The sequence below is a fragment of the Pinus tabuliformis genome, chromosome 9, assembly GCF_031772625.1.
Source record: "Pinus tabuliformis cultivar Carrire ecotype Pingquan chromosome 9, CPIR1, whole genome shotgun sequence".
NCBI classification, from domain to species: Eukaryota; Viridiplantae; Streptophyta; class Pinopsida; order Pinales; family Pinaceae; genus Pinus; species Pinus tabuliformis.
In genome coordinates, this window is record NC_142307.1 from 793,705,167 (window position 1) to 793,728,105 (window position 22,939).

A 22,939-nucleotide genomic window follows, 5' to 3' on the forward strand; every position below is an offset into this window, starting at 1 on the left:
TAGAGAATGACAAATTCTCACACAGTGCTAAATGCCATTAAGGGAATCTTGAACTACAGATCTGCAATCTCCTACTAAAACTACCTGCCAATGCAATTTCCCTTCAAGAAAATAAGCATGCTCTGACTTAACATGGTCCTAGGAGGACTTGGCAAAAGGGAAATCCCATAACAAATGTTTCAACATTTCCACCCGAAGACAATAAGGGAAAAACCCAGTCGTTGCCAACCAAGACTTGGTGGGAAGGTATTGATAAATCAAACACTCTCAGCTTGTAGGACACCTGCACCAACCACACTACACAATCTCCCAATCCACTGACTCTTGACATCCCATCTGGCATTCAGCGCTGAAACCCAGCTCATGCCACTAATGTAAAATGGAGTACAACTTTTGAGAATCTTGCTGAAGCAAAGGGTGCCTATAACTCCATTCCCAACCATATAAAAAGGAACCTGGCATATCATTTTTCATTTTAAAATTGAAATAATTCCCCCTACGAAATGAGGCCAATAATCCCTAAAAGATTAGCGGGAGAAAGGGCATATTCACGAGTATTGGTATCCCCCTGGTCTCTCCACTAAAAGAACTTTTTACTCAGCCATTGCACTTGAAAACACATGTCATGCAACTTTCAACTTCAAATCATCACTTTCGCCAAATCCCACCCTGCTTGGTTACCTAGATTTTCCACCTTGCCACCTTTCTCTATGTTGTCTAAATGCTTTCAAAAATGAAAGGGTTTGCTATCTGAAAATTATGAGTAGAGATGATATCACATAAACCAAAAGCTCCCTTAACTCCATTAACGTGTTGCACTGAAAGCAATCTATGCCTCAACATGAATTGTTGAGGAGAGGACCCCTCCAAACATTGAACAACTAATTTAGCTATGAGGATTCCGCCCCGCATTGCCACATCAATCAACCGTAGACCTCCCTCATTTTGAGAAATCTAGGGCATCAATAGATAGGTGACTTCTCTATTTATGATAATTGCTTGTGATAGTCTTTTTACTTCTTGATTATGATCTTCTCTTCTTGAGTTATTATTGCATTCTTTTCATCAAGACAATTACCAATTCATGAACAATAAAGAGACAAGAGACACAGTATATAGGCTGTCAGCCGGGGCCAAAACCTCTCACTCTTTGAGAGGAAAACCCAACTAATTCTTCTTATAGAACCTCCAGTTGATGAATACCAAGACCATGACAAAGACCCTTGACACTAGATCCCTTCCAAGACCAAGTCACAAGTCTCCTCTTCACCCTTAGATCAATACTGCTCTTCCTCTTCCTCTACTCGGCTTCCTGCAAAATTTGGCTTCTCCCTGTAGGTCTACAATACCTTTTCTTCAAAACAGAAACCCTAGTTCAGTTTTGCCTCTTGAAAAGTATCCTCCTTGAGGGAGACTCTTTCTTCTCTTACTTGGCTTCCTTCTGCGAAGTTCTTTACCCAAACAAGATCACCTTTATGTCACTGCAATCCCAATTTCCTCTGCCAACTTCAAACCAACAATTCTTGCACGTGTGAGGGTAAACTAGCCCAAAAACAGTCCACAATGATGACCCTCTCTTTTGCTATCCTTCCTTCTTTCTTCACTGGCTTTAAGGCTCTTTCTAATATGACTTGCGCACTGGATATATTAGAGACTTGCTTCACTGAATTGATATTACTCCAAATGAGGCCAAGCACTGCTATATATAGTCGTTTGTCCATGACAATTAGTCCGACATGATCACAAGGGTACGTCGACTTCATCTTTCTTGAATCATCCTTTCATTGTAGGGCGACTTGAGTGAGGACTAGTGACAAGGTCTTGGAGGGTGACTTACAAAACAATTTTGACCGTTTACAATGTGTAACATGCCTTCAATACATGACAATGACTCTTTAGACTTTATGACTAGATGACAAAATCCCTAAGAGCTCACAATGGGAGCCTTAACTAAAAATAAAATCTCTTGCTCATGAAACCCATGATGCAAGCATTACAATAATTTTATTTTTCTTCTTTACATATTTTACATAAAATCACAATTACATGTCATTATGAAGACCGAACCTAGTTACACTTTTCAACACTCCCTCTTAACTAGGGAGGTATTCATAATGGTACTTGGTCATTCTCAATCTGAAGAATTTCTCATAAGAAGAATCAGATTGGTAACCCATTTGTATAGCATCATATCAACCAACATTGTCACATAGCAAGGCCTTGACTAACAACTCTATCTCTCCACAAGATCTGAGCTCAATGTTGGTGAGACCAATGATTTATAGACACTCTCATCATTGTCTCTCCCGGAACATACCCCACCCGGGTTCTCAAGGTGTGTTCCATCAGGACTATTCTTATCTTGGATTCCCAGTCCTCAAAGAATATCGGTCCTCTACGACTACTCTTATCTTGGATGTCCTATCTCATCCTCAAAGAGCATTGGATGCCAAATGATTACAAAATCCTCCATTCTGTCTTCCCAAGTGAAGACCAGAATGATGTGTCTATCTCTCCCTCTCAATTAGGGAGGACATATCTATTCCAATAAAGGAATGTACTCATTCCTACAGAAGGAATGTACCTAAGCTCCCTCTTTGCTTAGGAATTTCCAAGTTTCTTCCAAGTAAGAAACTTGCTTCCAGGATCCCTCTTAATTAGGGACCTACAACAGCGCCTCAGGTGGAGATGTAAAGACAACCAGCGACTTGAAGAGCTTCTTCCTTCGATGTCATGAATTTCTTCTTTGTCACGAAGTCTTCATCTTTTGGGACTTCTTCATAGGGCACAAACCATCCATCACTTTCATCCATGAGTCAGTCATGTCATCATTCCTTTCATCAGAAAGCGATCTATCAATTTACATCTGGCCTTGCTTCATGTCATGCTGCCTAATTCATGTTGTCATTTTCGGAAGGATCTTATATCCTTCTTCATGGTCTCTTGGAAAGACATCCACAACTCTTCCTTTGGGAGATCTGCATAAGCCCATCCAGATACTTGTTCAAAAATAAGAGATGAACACTTAAATCATAATTACCTTTGTGATGGTCTTTCATCATGACATCTTCTTGTAGGCATCAACATCCTGCATACATGTTGACACATCTCCTAAAGACATGTATTTTCAAGGGTCTCCATCTTTTCCAGACTTCCATCAGAGTCTTCATATCTTTCTGGGAGATATCATAGTCAAATCTTCTTGGTCTTTCGGATGTTGATTGCCTTTACCATTGTTGCATATTCCACGATCTCTTCCTTCCTTTCTTCACACATTTCATTCCCAGGAGCTTCCAATCAAAGTTCCTCAATTGTAGTCAACCACCTCATACTTCATATGAGGACATATTATGTTGATTTTGTAACGACCCATCTTTAATTGCACATATTATGTGCCCCTGTATAAAAAATAATAATACTAAAATATAATAATAAAGGAATAAAAAATGATAATTATAAAATAGAATAAAGATTTAGTATGGTATCAATAATTAATTAATTAATCTAAAGTTTTAAAGTTATATTAAAGCAAACATAATTAAACTTTATTTATTAGAAAAATATATATATAAATAAAACAAAGTATATATATATATAAGGTACATATCAATATAAGCAAAGTAGTATAAAGTATGTCATATAACATAAATAGTGTTAATATGTATATAATGATCAAATGTTATAAATATCTTCAACCTTATAAATATAAACCATCGCATAAAAACATAAAGGAAAGCTGAACCGACTGTACGGGAGGATGACTCACAGCTGGAGGAAGCTGTCACCGCGAGAGTAAGCGGTGGAGTCGGTGTACAGGGCGGCCACCGCTTAGCCCTAACTATAAAATCACCGAGATATGGCTGAGAAGGGGACAGAAAAACTGAGAGTGGAGAGGAGGAGAACCAGGAAATCAGGAGTTTAAACCAGAGGGAGCTTTACATTGATCTGAGGTTCTGGGCACGGGGGCAGTGAGCTTCGGTGAGAAGCTTACTGGATTGGCTGGGAGGAATTGGTTTCCCGGTAATCGGATCAGAATAACCGCGGCGTCATCAACTACATCGGAGCAGGCAGCAGTTCAGGTAGGTGTTCGAAATTCCTTACAGTTACTGTATTTCAGTTCTGTTTTGGTTATTACCATATTTAGTTCTGGTTATTTTCGAAGTTCAGTAGATGGCCTTTACACATGGTATCGGAGCTTGCGTTCAAACCCTTCGGGACCTCACAGGCCCTACGCAGCTAGAATTTCGTATAAACGACTGGCTGAGCGTCTGTTTGACGGCTAGAATTTCAAATTTCTGGTTAAGTGAGCGTGTGACCCAATAATAATAAACCAGACTGAAAATTGCAGAACAAAGACATTGGTACAGGGATTTGCCCTCGTTCAGCGGTTTGAGAACCCTTTCCTCGCGGCGAGGTTGACCTAATATTCTTGAGGATTCGGTGCTCCGCATCCCTCATTAGAAATAATGATTGTAATTGTTGAGTCCGAGTATTTTGAACGAAATTTTCGTTCTTTTAATCTAAATGTGAGCAAATTAGAGGCGAACGACTTTGCGCCTGCTGTATAACAAAGATCGACAGAGTACCGGGTATGAGAATGCTTAAATTCCGCAACTGAATGTTAAGTTTGAAATTGGGGTATGCTGCGTTTATTTGCAGAAGTTCATATTGCAGTCCGCCTGTATTTTCCCGGAAAAGGGCTTAAGACAAAAAAAAAACTGTTTAAATTTCCTTCACTTTGCTATATTCGGTAATCGAAGCATGCGAGCTTGAATAGCGCAATCTGTTTTGGAGTCTTTGTAGCCTTTTCAAATAATATGCATTCTGACGGACCTTAAAATTAGGCGGTATCTGGTATGCTAGCCAATTTTGCCAACGAAAGAACGATAAAAACGAATTAAACGTTTTCTTTATATCTTACTATAATATACGCGGAATGTTGGAAGCAAAGACAATGTCCTTTTTCAAGAAGTGAAAATACTGTTAGAATTGGCCGAACTTCTGGCCTCTGAGCCCGATTTTAAAACGGTTTTTCGCCATAAAAAAAATTCGTTGAGATTTGTCAAAAAGTGTTTTCTAGTCGCAGCGTAGCATGTTCGAGTCCAGAACCGATGTAATTTAGTTAACTAACATCGGAAAGAAGGAGGCCCGACTAAAATAGAAACCGTTGAAAATAAGACTATCCAAATACATATGGGAACATGTCAGTGAGTTTATATATGGATATTATAGGCGGTTGATTTACATGGTACACGGAGGATACATCATAGCAGAGTAATCGGGGATGAAGAGGAGGATCTATTTGTTGGTTGAGCTCATGTCTCAAAGTACGTTGTGTCTACGTTGAACTGTCGAAGCTGGGAAAATTCTAAATGCAACAGAGTATTGCAAAGATCCATAAATGATATCTTCGAGGTTGACATTATTTTGCGGTTCCAGAAGTCTTACCGGACGTTATTTTACGGAGGAAAGAACATTTTAAATACCTTGAGAAGCCATGGATATTGCAGCTTTGTTGACTTCTGCGGGTGTCAACATAGGCATATGCATATTATTTTTCTTTCTGTACTCCATCTTGAGAAAACAGCCCGTCAATTTCAATGTTTATTTTCCTGGTAAGCTTGCAGAAGGACAAAACAGTAAAGATTTTAGTTTATTAGAGAGGTTTGTACCTTCAGCGAGTTGGTAAAAAAAAAAAGGCATGGGAAGCATCAGAAGACGATATATTGGCAGTGGCTGGCTTAGATGCCGTGGTCTTCCTCAGGATTTTGTTTTCAGTGTACGAATATTTGCAATGACGGCCATTTTGTGCATTGCTCTTCTCCTTCCAATGAACTATACAAAAGAGTGGCGTCCCAAATTAATGATATCATTAACATCAACCTTTTAGTACTCAATTAACATCAAGCATCTGGCAGTTATAAGTTATAGCTTTGTCATCAAATGATCAATCATAACGTCAATCTTCAAGTTTCAAGTTTCAACATATATAACATTTGTCATCAATAAACTGTAGTAGATAATATCAACCATGAAATGAAACAGAGCATCATGACCAAAGAGTTGTAAACTGCAGTCAACAGTTTCAACTTCAATTTTCATAGAATGTTTACAAAATGGGCCATAATAAAGACAAATAATTCTAACTTATTGAATCTCTATCATTAACTGAAAAGAAAAATAATTCTACTATCTACTGAGCTTTCTCAAGCTTCTTGCCACAAGCAATTTCAAATTTCTTCTCCTGTGGTATGGTAGCAACATGAATCGTTTTAGGAGCGTAGGGAATTGTCCTGAGATTTTTGTCTTCCTTGTTGCCTGTTCATATTTTGTGTCTCATTGTTTGAATCCATCCATTTAGCACATATCATTTCATCTTTCTTTTGTGCTGTTTCCACTCAGTGCCAAGCCATGTGCTCATTCTAGCACTATTCATCTCCAGACCCCACTAGTTTTGCAGGCTTGGTTTTGTCCCCACACTTATCCTATTGACTTATCTTCTTGCCTGAATCCATCCTTTGCACTTTTCTTCATCTACTTGGTCTATCTCTCTAGTGTGCCTTTTCCTCTAATTGTGTGCTACTCCACAGTGCTCCAAGCTGTTTTTGCACAAGCATGCTCTTCTGTGCCCATGCTATTTCACTTTGCCTTACATCCATGCTTCATTTTTTATCTTGTTTGAATTCTCCATGGTGTGTGCTGTTCACATTCGTACTTTGACTTGTCATGAATGCTTCCACATCAACAACAGTCAAAAAATAAGTTTGAGTAACAAAACTTGCGGTGATAGGCAATAAATGATGTTATCCCAATATGACCAGATACAATAATAAAGTTGATATGATTTTTTTTATGTATTATTTGGTTTGACAAATTGTTGTATGAAATGATCAGTTTGCAGCATTTAGGAATTATCTAGTTCTGTGAAATTGCACTTGAAAAGCTTGATTTTGTTGGCCTTAATGATTGAAACTGTTTGTCTAAGGCATTTTATTGTTGGCTGAATTTCCTGTGCAAGGCTCCTGTTGTTTGAGCTACTTTTGAAAAAGCATTTTGCTCATGACTATAAAGAGGAGTTTAAAAATTGAAAATTGCATGTCCAAACCTCAGGTTTTCAAGGGGATGCGTGAAACATTTTACTCTGAATACAAGAGAACAATTAATGGCTTGGTGAAACTTTTGGAGTTGTTGTCAATTTAGCCACATTTTGGTTGGGAAGTTAATGTAGTTTCATGGTCGCCCAAAAGGCTTGACCTGACCACATTGTTGGTGGGGTTGTAGTTTCCAAATACAGGTATCAAATGTTTACTTAATCACAGAATATGTTAATGATGGATTTCCAGAGTTAAATCAGAAAATTTATGCTGTCGGGGAGCCCAAAAGAAAGACAAGCTTTAACTCTAAAAAGTTGTGGTATGTTACCGTTGGGTTAAAAGTTAAAACTAGGCTTGATGAGGTAGTTAGAAGAGAAAGTTATGATGAGAGAAATATAGAAGCTCTCATTCTAATTATCTTATCCATGACAGTCTGGTAGATGAAGTTATTCCTCATGCATAGGATGCATATTGTTGATTTTGGGTAGCATACGATGTGCTTTAGCTCCGAAATTTTGTGGAGAGGCTAGAATACATAAGATCTCCCAGACCCATAAATCATTCGGAGAAATTCTACCCTGTTAGGAGAAGATTTTATGAAATAAACTGATACAATTATATTTATGCTCTAATCCCTTAAGGGTGCAAACACTATTGGAATAACCCTTTGGTGCGTGACACTTGAATAAATTAGGGTTACATTTTCTTGATGACAAATATAATTCATCTTATAGTATGTCAATAGCATGGTCATAAAATATTCGTAGTTACAACTTGCATGCATCTAGATGGTACTATGAAATGGGTCTTGGGTTGAATGACATTTAGCTCAGTGTATATATATATATATATATATCAACCTATTCAAATGGGGATGATAAGTATGACTTGTGTTATGGGCTAAAAAAAAAAAAAAATGATTAGGGATGAAGGTATGATCTCAAGGTTCTGTTATCTGTTTGACAGACAGATTTTTACACACATATAAATCTGCTCTTGAGTCTTAAAGTATGCTGTCAGAAGGTTCAACTTGCAGTTTTATAGCTTCAAACTCTAGTCTAGGATTTAGGTATGAAAATAGTGTAGCTAGACTTCTAGTTCTTAGGGCAGATCTGGAATATGGTGAGCTTCTGTGATTTCCAGATTTGTAAAAAAAAAAAAAAAAAAAAAAAAGAATGAGTCTCCTGGGACTGCTAAGTACATCAGTGTTGAATGTGAATAAAAGGATTTCGTTACTTTAGAATTATAAATGTGTATGAATCCTCTATAAATCCTATTACAGTCAAAAAGCGTTTTGCATCAACCATTAAAGTATCGAAATCATAAACCAGGACATGTCTATGGTAAATTTTACGGCTATTACTCAAAATAGTCAAAATTTGCTCGTGGAACCTGTCGGAACCTTTTTAGTACTAATATTTTATTCTTAAATCTAGTTTATGTTCTATTCTTAGGAATGTTGATGCTCCTTTCTGACATATTTTAGCTTTTACTGCCAAATGAGATGACAATACCTAATCTGAAAGATAATCCATCTATCTCTGATGATCTATCTTTGACCAGTTTTCTCAAAATGCTTTGATGTAATCAGCAATGAAGCAAGGCCCCTAGCTAATCATTGATGTTTTCTCTCTTGTTTTTTTTATATTTTATTTTTAATCCACTTTTGGATAAAAGAGTCAAGATTCTGAAAATTACTGAATTGTATGTTTAATAAAGTTTCTTAATTATGAACTAGTTATGGTATGTGTTGTTCCCTTGATGATAACTTCTGGCTAGGAAACTATGCCAAGGCACCAGGAGGTGTGGGTTCATATGGATTTAAAATCTTGCTTTGATGTAAAAGACAACCCCCTCCAGATGTTTAACCAAAAGACTTACTTCCAACTATGACAGATACTAAGTGAGCTGAAAGTAATGAAAGAAGAATGAAGAAATATAACAGATTTCTTCAATATTCACCTAAATATATCGGCTATCTGATATAGCAGAAAATACACAGAGTAATATTATAATGGTTTAACAAAGAACAGAATTTAGTCACATGAAATCAAGGCAACAATTTATGTCTGGAGAGGTATGATACAAACAACCTGATTATATCATAGATCTCAGTATAAAATATAACTTTGCTGGGAGATATAAGGGAAACTGATCCTCAGCTTAACCTCTCAGGTGTTTCATATAACTTCAAAATGTTCACATGAAATAGAGTATGAAACTTACAAGAAGCAATCATTCACAAAAGAGAACAAACTGTCATATGCTGAATGAGGAATCTTTTGATTAAAGCTTTATGAAAGTAGTGTCTTTGAATACAAATTAGAAACTTTTCTCTCCAAAAATGAACCCATTTCATGAGTTATTCATGAATTTTTTTTTACAAAAAGCACATAACAACTAATTGTTGCAAAAAGGCATTTTCTAGGATCTAATATTCAAATAGAAAATGTCTTCCTCGGTCCAATCATAAGCTGTCATCTGTCCTACTTTAGCTGAATAATGAATTCTGTTGTAGTGGTTGAGAAACTTATGGACCCAATTTGATCAACCATTCCCATTCTGATCCGGCTGGATAATTATAAGATAATCGAACTCAGTCTATTTTGATACGCTGGTACAGTAGGAAACACCATTTGAACTTGACAATGAATGTAAAAGTCATTCATCATTTTATCCACTAATCATGTCCACTCAATTTGCCAGTCATATCTAAGAAATCACTTGAATCTGCCTTGACTTAAGGAACGGATACCTGTAAACATTTGGAGGTAATAATTTTCCTTCCTTATCCCAGCAGGATGGCATTCCCATTGCTTCCAAAATGTGAAATTTTTCATTAAAAGCATCAACCTCCTTTTTGACCAACTTAGATTTATCTTGTACTTGTTGTATAAAATTCCTTTTCATAATTATTTTGTTGGCCTCCATAAACACCATAGTCCTGTCCTGCACACTTGCTTTTCTGAGTTGTTCTTTACTCCTGGAATTCAGATATTTTACCAGTTTAATAGCAATTTGTAGTTTGTCTCCCAAGTGAGCCTGAACCTGTCTTAATTGACCGCTCTGTATTCTGTAACAATAGTGCTTCTTCTCCAATCACAAGAATTGATTCCCACTTTTCAGCAACATTATTAATTATTTCATCTTAAAGTAACTTCTTAGGCTTCAATCAGTGACTGTGTACCTGTTAATTGGTTTCTGAACTAGTCAAATTCTTTTTGCATTTTAGCCTTTATTTCTTGCTCCTTATTGATGATCGCATTTTTATCTACTAAATCATCCTTGAAATCCCTTATCTCATTATTCTTTATAGAAAGCATCTTTTTGAGATTTTCAATTTCTTGGTATTAAATGCTTAGACGTGACAAAGTCTCTGCTAACTTCTCTGATGGATCCCCCTCTGTAGTCGTTGCTTCAGTTGTGATTGCTGCACATATATGCTCACTCTTCTCTTTTACTTAACTTTTGATCCTGTTTTCATATCTGTTTATTTTGGTCGATAATCAGGGATAGCAATCGCTGTTTCTCTTTCTGTACTGTCTCTGGTGTTTTGACATGTTCTAGAGCTGATATTTTGAGTTTTCTCCTGAGCACTTGAATATCTGTAACTCTTGGTCTAATCAAGGCTTGTATTGAAGAGGAATCATTTGGATTTGCACCCAATTTGATTACAATCTGCTCCAAATTATCTATTCTCATCTGTTTTGTTTTCGTGGAAATTTTCTCTTGTTTCAGCTGGTTGGTCCTTTGGTTAACATATTTTCTAATTTTAAAGCATTAGTAGCTGTATTAGCTAAGCTTTTGCGTAACATTTCTCCTATTTGCCTGTGAAGATCCATTTGATAAACCAGATGAATATGTTTCAAATCAATAGTCAATTTGGTTGCTTTGTAGTCTTATGTAGTTTTAATAACCTGAGACGTAGGTTTGAAAACTGCCATTTTTTTTGTCCTTTCTCGGAGTCTAGGGCTGAGAGAAAATCTCACTCTTCGATACCTATCTCTTTACAAGGATGACGATGTTGCTGACATAGCTCGAGTATTCATAAATGAAGTTATTAGATTTCATGGAGTACCTAAGAAGATTATACCCGATAGAGATTCGCGATTCACTTCTAGATTCTGGACTTGCATGCAGACAGCCTTAGGTACTCAGTTAAATTTAAGCACTGCTTACCATCCTGAGACTGATGGGCCGACTGAAAGAGTAAATCAAGTACTTGAAGACATGTTGCGAATGTATGTTATGGATCAGCAACTTGGGAAAATACTAAGGACATATGTCAAAAATATCCTAATCTATGTCAACTTTGAAAGAACTTTAAACTATGTTTAGTATATATTTACTTCACTGCAATCAGAGACCCAGAAACATTTTGAATGATTATAGATAAACGTGAAATTTTGCGACATAATATATGTTTAAATCCTGCTGGTACATGGATACCAAAACGATATATGTGGTTCATTTTATTAAATTATAGTTGTCAAAGGAAAGTTAAGACAGTTAAAGGATTTTACTTCTAATAGAAATTAAGATATTGTAAATCTGTTTTGTTTTTACATGTCAATATGATCAATGGCATAGAAATCAGGAAGTGAATACATTTTAGATGGAAGTCAAAAGACATGCATAGAAAATGGTAAAATATGTTATACTGTAGTATCATATGTGAATAATACATGAGTTATTTTGAATATGCTGATGCACATTTTACGAATGCATGAGTGAGTGTATGATTGCAGATTCAAGTATCCAATTACCGGGATGACCACGTGATGACAGAACCTCAGAACAATTAAAGCTCCAAGTGATTCTATGATAGGGTGTTAGCCCTAAGTTCTATTGAGAGGGGTGGAGGTGTTGCCCACCGTTTATCCTCCGAACCCTGGGGTCATGGGAGGACTGTGTGAATCACGCTCCCCTAGACGTGTGATGATGACTGCTGGATGCCTACTGGGAATCAGGTCGGTATAATCGACGCTGCCACCTTAGAGTTATGAATGGTTAGGTCAGTAAAACTGACGCCATGGCATACTCCAGTAGAGGACGGATAGGATGGGAGCGGAAGAGATTAGGAAGGATAGGATGATTTTAGAATAGCTTGGGAACTTGGATACGGTAAAATTTATCCATCAAAATCATAAACTTAAAACTCTCTAACTTCGGGACGAAGTTTTCTGAAGGGGGAGTGTATGTAACGACCCATCTTTAATTGCACATATTATGTGCCCCTGTATAAAAAATAATAATACTAAAATATAATAATAAAGGAATAAAAAATGATAATTATAAAATAGAATAAAGATTTAGTATGGTATCAATAATTAATTAATTAATCTAAAGTTTTAAAGTTATATTAAAGCAAACATAATTAAACTTTATTTATTAGAAAAATATATATATAAATAAAACAAAGTATATATATATATATAAGGTACATATCAATATAAGCAAAGTAGTATAAAGTATGTCATATAACATAAATAGTGTTAATATGTATATGATGATCAAATGTTATAAATATCTTCAACCTTATAAATATAAACCATCGCATAAAAACATAAAGGAAAGCTGAACCGTCTGTACGGGAGGATGACTCACAGCTGGAGGAAGCTGTCACCGCGAGAGTAAGCGGTGGAGTCGGTGTACAGGGCGGCCACCGCTTAGCCCTGACTATAAAATCACCGGGATATGGCTGAGAAGGGGACAGAAAAACGGAGAGTGGAGAGGAGGAGAACCAGGAAATCAGGAGTTTAAACCAGAGGGAGCTTTACATTGATCTGAGGTTCTGGGCACGGGGGCAGTGAGCTTCGGTGAGAAGCTTACTGGATTGGCTGGGAGGAATTGGTTTCCCGGTAATCGGATCAGAATAACCGCGGCGTCATCAACTACATCGGAGCAGGCAGCAGTTCAGGTAGGTGTTCGAAATTCCTTACAGTTACTGTATTTCTGTTCTGTTTTGGTTATTACCGTATTTAGTTCTGGTTATTTTCGAAGTTCAGTAGATGGTCTTTACAGATTTCATCTAGTGAATATGTGACCCTTGCATTCCTGCATCCTATTGAGGGAGGAGATCCTTTCTTTTGATCATGCTCTTAAAATAGAGCATTAGTTCATGATATCTGCAACCATATGACATGACTTCCATAATATCAAATGTAAGCATACATACCTCATCTTTCCTTTGGGTCATCCAGACTTCTTGCAACAACTTCCTTTGAATGAAGGAGCTTCATTCCCTTGATCTAATTCTTTGTTATGTCATCATATCATCATCCCATGAATTCCACAAATTTGGAATTCTTGATGAAACACTTTTTCCCCTCATGATCAGTGAACCTTACAATGAAGATTCCATCAGACAATCTTGAGGATCTTGCATATCCTATCCTGCAGATGTTACCTTTTGACGGATGTATGATGAGCCTTGTCCTAGATGACTTTCTTCTTTTTCTGTAAGTATCACTTGAGATTTCAATGAGGTTTCCAAGAGCTATATCCTACATAGTTGACTACCATAGATTTTGTTCTAGACATCCTTCATGTTACCTATGTCACAAACTCTTACTTCTAATGCTTCTACCATGATGCCACTTTCTAATATGATGCATCCTATCTTATTCATAATGCTTCCTATCTCGATAGCTATAATTTACACAACTCAAAGAGTACTTTTTAGTGAAGGAGATTATTTCAATCATAGGAGAGATCTCTCACTTCCTCCTTCTCAGGATTCTTCGTCTCTGGTTCTTCCACTTCTTTGGTAATATGGGCTTCTTCCTTATTTCTCTTGTTATTGTCCCTTTTAAGTTTAGGACAATCTCTTCTATAGTGCCCATATTCTTGACATCCATAGCATTGAACCTTAGCCATGTTCTTCTTTTTCTTCTGAGGACCAAATTTACCAAACTTTCCTTTTCTTTTTGTCATAGCAGCATATGCTTGATTTTTCTCATTTGATCCTACATCAGTTTTTGCCTTTAGTCTGGTTTATTCGATCTTGCACAATGACCATAGATCCTGGAAAGGAGTGGCTTCTTTCTTCCCATAAATACTTGAAGTGAAGTTGCCCCATTCCTCTGGTAGTGCATTTAATACTACAATGGTCATTTCTCTGTCAGACATTATTTCACCCAGATCTTGAAGTTGATCTCTTATTTCTGAAATCCTCATGAAATATGAGGCTATTCCTTCTTCCTTTGAAATCTTCAATTTGTAGAGTTCTTGCCTTAGAGAGATAACTTCTCCTGCAGTACTTACAAAAAAAAACTCTACCAATTTGTCATATATATCTTTTGAAGTGTCTAATTTTGATACATATGGGATGAGGGAGTCTTTGATGGATTCTATGAGAATCCTCTGGGCCCTCACTTCCCCTTTCATGTATTTAGCAAGTGCTTGAGTATCTTCTTTGGGAGGTTGAGTTATTGACCCCTTGATGTGATCCATGACTTCATTCTCAATAAGGTTTAGGTCTGTTCTTTTCTTCCATGCAAGAAAATTTGAAGCCCCAACTAATTTGTTGCTCTCCTTGCAAAAAGACATTTTGATAGATTCAGATGAAGTCATATACTTACTTGAGTAGATGTTTCTTTCTCCACTTGCTTCCTCCTTTAACTTGATAGTGATATAGATGATAGAAGACTACTACTTGATAGATTCTTTTCTACAAGAGTAATCCTTGATCTCTTTGAGAAAGAGATTGTAATATCCCTTTCGGAATATTTTGCAGATTTTGCAGAGGAAACTAATTCAACCACAATTTCTCCATAAAATTTCCATTCAATTTACAGAATATTGCCATGTAAAACAAAATAAGAGAATGCATGCAATTCATTGAAACAATGGGCAGAAAATAATATCAGCTTTATTATAATATAAACTAGGGTTTACAAGCTGATATAATAGAATAGCCGAGATGGGAAACTGGGCTCAAGAATCTGCTCCCATACTGTGCTGGCCATCCAAAACTGAATTGAAATACCACTGCTGAGCTCTCCTATGAATTCTAGATGAATTCACCAAGGGGAGATGGGTACTTGCCCAATCTCATTGAATCACCCGAGGGTTTCCGTCCTGGGGCTACTATTGGAGTAGAGAACCGGGTTCTCAACCTCTCATACAAGAAGAAATATCAAATCCAAGATGTCCTCTAATGGCCTCCTCCTCCTCTTTTTATAAATCTGATGGACCCCTCTAGAAGCTCTTGTTTTATTATTATTTTAATCATTGAACACATTTCCCTTAATTAAATATTCTTTTTAATGTGGGAAAATGGTAAATTAGCCACCGTGTTTCCTTAAGCCACCGAAAATCACTTCTAGCCATCCCATCCTATAGATATTCTTGTTTTGATTCCAACGAGCTATTATACTAAGGTGTTCTGCCAAGTATTCCTCCTGAAATTCCACCTTAAGCGAAATTAATGGAGTCAAGCCCATTAATAACTCAGTTTTTTAAAAGTTGTCGGAATGCAACAGAACAAAAGGCAAACTGTGCGGATGATGGAATATACTAAGAGAATGCCATCGGACCTCATAAAAACTCCTCAAAACCCCATGAAACACCTCTTGAAGCCTCTGGGCCCACTGATGAAGTAAACCTGCACCTGTGACCTCTCTGCCCCAGCCCTGAAAGTCCATCCTAACCATGCCATGAGGAATACCAAAAAAAGGAACATTACAAGTCCTCCTGCCCCAAGATTTCTTTCCCTCAAGCAATCCAAATCTGTGGACCAGTCTGGTGGCCCAACACAACTGAGACCCAATGCCTGGATCCCATACGAACCACTGGGTGATGCTCTGCCTCTGTGTCAACCCACCATGAATGGACCCCTCAATGCTCGGATCCCAGGCCAATCTCTGATTGAACCTGTCATCAACAAATCCTCTTGGATCCCAATGCCACCCAGAACAAGCATCAATGCTCCACGACTCTTGCGGTGCTATAGCTCTGGCTGTGAATGTTGCCCCACCGACTGCGTACCAACTCATCACCTCTCTCTAGTCCAACCCCTGACTCAATCCAATGCTAATCCTACTCTCCTGATGTCGGGATGGAATGTTGAAGAGCTGTCGACTTGTATCCCACTGCCAACTGGAGTATGTAGTCTCTGACATGTCTGGGGGTCCCTGCTCTACTACACCACTGACTGAGGATATCTGTTAAACTTTAGGTATGTTCTATGCTTAGAACAATTTATTTCAATTTTCACAGTTAGCTCAATATCTTTTCCAGATTAGCAATCACATTAGCATTAAAGTAAACTGCAGATAGAACATAAACATAAATGGCAGAAGACAAGCCAAGACAAGAGGACATAAGATGTGGCGCTAGCCAGGGACAAACCCCAATGTGGGGAAACCCTTGATCAATTCTTCTTATATGTTCTTCAATAGTTCAGTAGAGAGATAGAGAGAGAGATAGTACATTTACAACAGAAGTCAACACTTTGACTTGTCTAGATAAGAGCATAGATCATCTCTAAGAAGATGATACATGAGATCAATTGAAGACAAGCTGCTTCAACTGATTCTCCAAGGTGACTCCTTCACCTATCATTGTGCTGCATCTCGTCATCATGCTACACCTCCCCGTGCTGCACCATGCTGCGCTATTGTCCCATTATTTGGCATTGTTGTACCCTGTGCCACTGCTGCCCCATGCTGTCACCCATGTGCTTGCTGCACCATCGCTGCTTTGTGTACTTGTTGCACCAAGTACTTTGCTATTGTCCCAAAGTACTTGCAGCACTATGCTTGTTGTTGTCCATGCTTTACCATGCTTACAACTGTCCCATGTTCATCATGCTTGCAACTGTCCTATTTGCTTGCTCCACCAAGCTTCATTGTTGTTTTGTGTACTTGTTGCACCAAGTACTATACTGTTGTCCCAATGTACTTACAGCACTATGCTTGCTGTTGTCCGTGCTTCATCATGCTCACAACTGTCCTATTTGATCATGTACATCTATACTATTGTCCCATTGTAACACCTACAACACACATTTCCATGCTGTCACCTACAACACACTTAGATTTCTGCTGCAGATCTTGGCTATGCTTGACAGCAGATTAGGACTTCCCTTTGATAACGTATAGGAGCTCCTCTTGACTGTAGATTAGGCCTCCTCTCCTAGCTGCGTATAGGTCTCCTCATTTGCTGTGGATCTAGCCTCTCTTTACTGTGGATTTAGGCCTCCTTTAACTGCGGCTAGACCTCTCCCTTAACGACTGCTAGAGCTCTCCTTCATCTGCGGCTAAGTCTCCATTTAGATCTGTGGCTAGGGCACATTTAACTCAGTTGTAACCCTACCTTAGATCTGCGGCTAGGGCATACTTAAGGCCTCCTTATGACAGCGGATTAGGGCAGCATATAAGGGCTCCTTTGGACAATGTATGAGGGCAGGTTAGGGCAGCGAATGGGAGCCTCCTTATTGTTGTTAGGGTATCCCTTTTGTTGTGTCTAAGGGTTGTCTCAAACCCTTCTAGAACAACGTATAGATTAGGGCATGATAGGACTGCATTAGGGTCTGCTGTTAGGCCTCCTTCACCGTGCTAGATCTCCCTTTCCTCTTGCGTCTAGGGCTTCTTCATTAGGGCAACGTAGAGCCTAGGGCACTCCCTCTAGATAGTGTAGAACCCTTCTCCATTAGGGCAGCGTTATCCCTTAGGATCTCCCCTCTCACCAAAACCCAAAGACAAGTAGAGAGGAAGAGATCCCAAGTGAGTGTGTCCAAATGACTTTCAAGGCACCTCTATTTATACTAAAACGTTGAGCACATGTGGGGTTTATTTGGTTGTTGGCCAACCTTGATGAATTGTCCCATAACACAAATAAATTCATATCTCCATGAATACTTATCGGAATCAGATGATATTTAGATCAATCCTACACCTCTCGATGAGAGGGATCCAAGAAAAATATCAGCTGCCATTAATAAGATGACCCACATGGAGTTTGGCCCTAGTTGCCAATTTTAACATTCCCTCTCAACTAGGGAGAACTCCATCCGCTGATCCATATGTTCGACTGTACTCTCTACCATCAGTGCCTTGCACTGCTCTGCTCCGCTGAACCATGAAGAAGAAGAATTGATCGAGAATGTCTCATACCATTCTTTACTGGCCCGAAGTCAGTTTTATTGACTCCAAATCAATATCACAAGAGTGTCTCAAACCACTCATGCTGATCCTAGATCAGTTTCATTGATCCTAAATCAATATCACAAGAGAGTGTCTCAAACCACTCATACTAATCCCAGATCAGTTTCATTGATCCCAGATCAATGGAGGCCATCCTAGCATAGGGAGTTCATCGATAGTACTATTATGGTTCCTAACCCCATTTCCTTGCTCAATGATCAGATGAGAGGTACTTCCCATGAGTCCCAGACTGCATGGATAGGAATGCCTCGACAAGAGAACTAATCATCCAGTCCCAAAGTCGCCTCGGGGTATCACAGGGGAAGGCTGAGCCATTCACCCTGTACACAGCGCACCATTAGGGGAGGGTGAGTCGCCCTATGGTCGTGTGTTGCTCTAGTAAGTACCCCATGCCCCCCATAGCTCCCAGAGCTCAATGCATGCAACATGCAGGACCCTTATAAGAAAGTCTCTCAATGACTCCAAGTCATTCGAGAAAGTCATAGATTTGACATTTCTCGAGGGCTTTGACAGAATGTTTGCGACTCGTACATCAGTCTTAATGCGATGGAGCCTCCTCGCTCATCGACGTACCATATCGCAGATAAGGTAGTATCTGATGACTATATGCTAGAGCAATCATAGAATATGGGATTCCTCAACAATCGAATTCCCCCCTGGTTGACACAGAGGATCACAGTGGTATCCATCATGTGTACAAACGGCTCGCTGAAGAGCTTCCACAACTAGGCAGCTTAACATGAGATCATACTCGTAGCTATGTATTCGGTCTCAGTGCTGCTTATAGCAATCGACTTCTGCTTCCTGCTCATCCATGATATCGAAGCAGAATCCAAAGAGAACCAACACTCAGAAGTGCTCTTACGATCCTCCACACTGCCTGCCCAGTCAGCATTCGAATAATCATGCAGCTTCACATTTCCGGCAATGTATCTCAATTCATGAGAGATTGTGCCCCGATGATATCTCAGAAGATTCTTGGCACCAATCCAGTGAGGCTCAACCATATATGAGCTCATCATGCTAACTGCAAAACATATGTCCGGACGGAAGTTCACCAAGAACATCAACGCGAATGATTTTATAAAACTCAGAGGCATTTTCCAAATCTCGTCCAGCATCACTACCATATAACTTCTGAAAGTTAAGATCCTTGAGGTAGTCACGGGCTTGCAGTTTACCATTCCACATCCAGAATCCAACCCCTTCTTACTTCTGCAAATGAGAGGGTTTGCACCTGTCTGAAATAGGTCGTCCTCAGAAGGTGTCGGTATGAGAGGTCTATCATCCATAACCTTTGAGCAATGGTTTGGATCAGTTTCACTCCTAGTGAATCTCAGCTTCATCAGATAGTTATCAATCCTCTCATACTACACCCAGGGTGTTTTGCTTCAAGCCATATAGGGCTTTCTTCCACCAGTGTACATGAGATTCCCAATCATGAATCTCAAACTCCTTGAGTTGTTCCAAACTTGTGGACCTACTACATGAGGAGAATGGTCCCCTTGTAAGATTTTCCTTCGGTACATCTCAGACATGTACCTTCATGCTCTTCTTGAATTCAGGCATCCCTTTCCATCGATGAATGCCACCCTGTAACCTTTGACTTTTATTGCCGAAATGGACACCAGGTTCTTCTTGTGATCAGGTACATAAAAGAGATTTTGTAAATGAATCGAGTTACTGCCATTCAATTGAGGGGTAACATTCCCTACACCCTTTTCGAGATAAGTGGCATTGACTCCAAGTATAATCCCACGATTGTTTCCATATCTAGCAAATTAGAGAGAGCACCCTTCTATCCGATGAAGTGCCTTGAAGCACTACAATCAATAAGCTAGATTCCCAAAGAGTTTGAAGGAGAGGGCCAGTACAAGATAACACTTCTTTATCGTATCAAAAACAACATTTGATTCTTCATAGCTGGGGTTCCTTGCTTTCTTGAAGAGTTGGTCGTTTCCTTGATGACCTGCATTACATGTCATTCCTCTGATCATTGAAGATGTCCCTGGAATGATTCTTATCATCATCAAGTGATGTGTCCCTACCTTTCAGACACTTCTTCGCATAAAGGCCGAACTTATTGCAAGCAAGGCATCTGCCTTTACTTCCACCCTTAGACCAGACTTCCCATTGAAGTGATCTTTAGGTAAGCCATCAAAAGCTTCCGCTGCGCCATTCTGATAATATTCTCTGCTTCGACTTCACCCTTGGTGAATTTGAAGAGGGATGAGGAATCCATTGATCCTTTTGTCCTTTCCCAACTATCTTCGGTGATTGCTCTTCCACTCTTTCTTGGGCTTTGTCTTAACCTCGCTCTAATACCATGTTAAATTTTAGGTGTGTTCTATGCTTAGAACAATTTATTTCAATTTTCACAGTAAGCTTAATATCTTTTCCAGATTAGCAATCACATCAGTATTAATGTAAATTGCAGATAGAACATAAACATAAATCGCAGAAGACAAGCCAAGACAAGAAGACACAAGATGTGGCGCTAGCCAGGGACAAACCCCAATGTGGGGAAACCCTTGATCAATTCTTCTTATATGTTCTTCAATAGTTCAGTAGAGTGATAGAGAGAGATAGTACATTTACAACAGAAGTCAACACTTTGACTTCTCTAGATAAGAGCATAGATCATATCTAAGAAGATGATACATGAGATCAGTTGAAGACAAGCTGTTTCAACTGATTCTCCAAGGTGACTCCTTCACCTATCATTGTGCTGCATCTCATCATCATGCTACACCTCACCGTGCTGCACCATGTTACACTACTGTCCCAGTGTTTGGCACTGTTGTACCTTGTGCCACTATTGCACCATGTTGTCACCCATGTGCTTGCTGCACCATTGTTGCTTTTTGTACTTGCTGCACCAAGTACTATATTGTTGTCCCAATGTAGTTGCAGCACTATGCTTGCTGCTCTCCATGCTTTACCATGCTTACAACTGTCCCATGTGTCATCATGCTTGCAGCTGTCATATTTGCTTGCTCAACCAAGTTTCATTGTTGTTTTGTGTACTGGCTGCACCAAGTACTATACTATTGTCCCAATGTACTTGCAACACTATGCTTGTTTTTGTCCATGCTTCACCATGCTTACAGCTGTCCTATTTGATCATGTACATCTATAGTGTTGTCCAATTGTAACACCTACAACACACATTTCCATGCTGTCACCTATAGCACACTTAGATTTCCGCTGCAGATCTTGGCTATGCTTGATGGCAGATTAGGACTTCCCTTTGATAATGTATAAGAGATCCTCTTGACTGTAGATTAGGCCTCCTCTCCTAGCTGCGTATAGGTCTCCTCATTTGTTGTGGATCTGGCCTCTCTTTACTGCGGATTTAGGCCTCCTTTAACTGCGGCCAGACCTCTCCCTTAATGGCTGCTAGAGCTCTCCTTCATCTGCGTCTAAGTCTCCATTTATATCTGTGGCTAGGGCATACTTAAGGCCTCCTTATGACAACGGATTAGGGCAGCGTATAAGGGCTCCTTTGGACAGCGTATGAGGGCAAGTTAGGGCAGCGAATGGGAGCCTCCTTATTGCTGTTAGGGTATCCCTTTTGCTGCGTCTAAGGGTTGTCTCAAACCCTTTCAAAACAGTGTATAGATTAGGGCATGATAGGACTACATCAGGTCTGTTGTTAGGCCTCCTTCACCATGCTAGATGTCCTTTTCCTCCTGCGTCTAGGGCTTCTTCATTAGGGCAGCGTAGAGCCTAGGGCACTCCCTCTAGATAGCATAGAACCTTTCTCCATTAGGCAGCATTTTCCCTTAGGATCTCCCCTCTCACCAAAACCCAAAGACAAGTAGAGAGGAAGAGATCCCAAGTGAGTGTGTCCAAATGACTTTCAAGGCACCTCTATTGATACTAAAATGTTGAGCACATGTGGGGTTTATTCAATGTTTAAAAACTCCGACTCCGACTCCGACTCGGCCGAGGGTCAACTCCGACTCTGACTCTTACTTGGTATCGACTCGGCCGGCTCGATTTCAATGACTCGGTTGTTGTAAAAAATACATTAAATATTTATTTTTTATAAAAACACATAATTTTAAAGATTTTCATTCATGTTTCCAAACACACAGCATTAGAATATAGATAGAAGACAACATATGATCAAAGTAGGCTCATGAATATATCCATTATATCAAAATGGCACCCAGTGCACTGTCCAATACATACACGATGATGATATAGAGATCAAAACAAAAACACATAACCAAGGAGGCTATAAATGGCCTCTACAACAAAAGTTTGTGACCAGTACTACTGGCTACTGCTAGAGTTGCCAACATCATCTGGCTCAGTGTTACTTGGGAGCGGGAGCGAAAGTGGGGAGCGAGAGCGAAAACGGGAGCGAGAGCGACATTTTCAGAAGCTCTTGGTTTGGGAGCGAATCCCAGAGGAGTTCAACAACCAATGTCACTAACATCAAGGTACATAGAGGGATTGGTGCTCTTGATTAAATACGAGTTCCATACCCTAATACATGACAAAATTCAATGGAAACATTGCAATCCTCCAATCCTGAAATCCTGAAAAACTGATAAGTTTGCTGGATTTTGAATGAAATCTAAAATTCTACTTTCTCCATATGAAATCCAATGAGGTCAAAACCACTCTCAAACATCCTGAGTCATTTCATGGTAATGTTAAAAA

At 39.0% G+C, this 22,939-nt stretch overlaps 1 protein-coding gene across 1 annotated transcript in view; it reads left to right on the top strand.

Annotated features, from left to right (window-relative positions):
* LOC149151125 (putative zinc metalloprotease EGY2, chloroplastic) overlaps nucleotides 1-22,939 on the top strand; it is a 425,794-nt gene that overhangs the window by 325,496 nt on the left and 77,359 nt on the right. The window lies entirely within an intron of this gene.